The sequence below is a fragment of the Solanum tuberosum genome, unplaced genomic scaffold (assembly GCF_000226075.1).
Source record: "Solanum tuberosum cultivar DM 1-3 516 R44 unplaced genomic scaffold, SolTub_3.0 scf00927, whole genome shotgun sequence".
NCBI lineage: Eukaryota > Viridiplantae > Streptophyta > Magnoliopsida > Solanales > Solanaceae > Solanum > Solanum tuberosum.
The window spans coordinates 39508-41042 of record NW_006239900.1 but is presented as its reverse complement, the minus strand read 5'-3'; the positions used below and the strand labels follow the sequence as shown (position 1 = coordinate 41042).

The 1535-nt window shown below is 34.9% G+C and overlaps 1 long non-coding RNA gene across 1 annotated transcript; it reads left to right on the top strand.

Annotated features, from left to right (window-relative positions):
• Window positions 1–442: 442 nt before the first annotated feature.
• On the top strand, window positions 443–1283 carry LOC102602945 (uncharacterized). Its single transcript, XR_369012.2, has 2 exons — window positions 443–551; window positions 899–1283. It is a non-coding gene; the product is annotated as an uncharacterized lncRNA (long non-coding RNA).
• Window positions 1284–1535: the final 252 nt, after the last annotated feature.

Below are 1535 nucleotides of genomic sequence, written 5' to 3'. Positions count from 1 at the left end.
ACCTGACTCAATGTGTAAAAAATGATCTGAATCCAGATCTCATCCATTTTAGGACCATATTTGACCCTAAAAAGGTATCCCCTATGAGGGAGCCAGAACAACAAAGTAAAAGAAGGGTCAAACTTGTTGGATATGTATTGGTCCAAATGCAATCACTTTGGTGTCTTTTGTACTAGGAAGTTACAATACAACTGTATTAGTTTCCTTTGTTTGGGTGTGTAATGGAGTTGATGTAAGTGCACAGAAACCACGATAGAGTTCACTAGTTCCTACAGAATCGACAATACTTTTGTTTCTTTGCTTTTGGTATCTGCAACACCAACTTGGTGCTGCAGTGGTCAATAAATTACTATTTACCTTTTCACAAAAGAAAAATGTTAATTTGATGTCAACTGCGACCCAAATTCTTCTATTCTTGTTATACCAAGCAGACTTCATGGATCCTTTATGTTTAATAACTCCTTCACTCTTGATGCAGATTGAGATATTGTATGACTATGGCAAGGAAGAGGTTGAACTAGTATGATATTCTCCCATGAAATGAATAAAAGGTATAATTATGTTAACTCGTGCATCTTCACACATTTGCGTTTACCAATACTCTCATCATGTTTATCACCTCTGTTGCTTCCCCCACCCCAACAACTGCAGAGGACACCCCAACCATCTGTAAAACTTGTCGAAGAAAATTTTGGCCCGACTTTTGGGAAATTTTGAGCTAGTAAACTATTATTAGCTAACTGGGCATACACGACATCTGTCGTGAATACCAAGTAGTTTCAATTATCACCTTAAACATGTCAATGAATAAAAACTGAACAACGTCTTTGACATTGGTAAAGATCTATATTTGTAAATTTTGCCATTTGATTGAATATTTTCATTTTTTCGGTGGCAGATTCAGAAAGTGCGGGCATGCAAGGAGAGTTGCATCCAGTCCTGTCTTCTTTTTTAGTGATTTCATCTAGCTTTGAACAATGAAACGTTAAATATGTTTTCTGGTTTGATATTTAGAGAAATGGGAAATGGCAATGGCACTATGCTCACTTAAAATTGACCGTTTAGTAGTTGTGAGCTGCATACCAAGAATTGCAAAAATAAATGTCAGATTTTGATTTGAAATAGACAAAGTTGAGGATTTGTTTGGCGTACAATTTGTCGAATTTCAGTAATCATTATTCATGTCTTAACCTTCTTTTTACAAGTATTGTGAGCTATCAATATCATTAATGTATTGTTGTTTGAACAGTTTCTTGTTATAAAAAATTGTATACTTGCCTTTATTGCAAGAGTGACGGACAAATAGTTGTCCCATTTGTTTGGCAGATGGAATAGATATGTGGTTGTACTCTCTTGGATTAGAAGGGAGATGAAATGAAAGACATTGAATAAAACACTAACATAAGTTGTTAGACAAAGTGATGAAAGAAGGGAAAAACCCACAAAAAGAAGTAGGTATAAACCAAAAAATTGCCATGATTGTGATGATATCTTTGAGAATTGATCAGTTGAAATGATTTCTCTTTTGACATGTT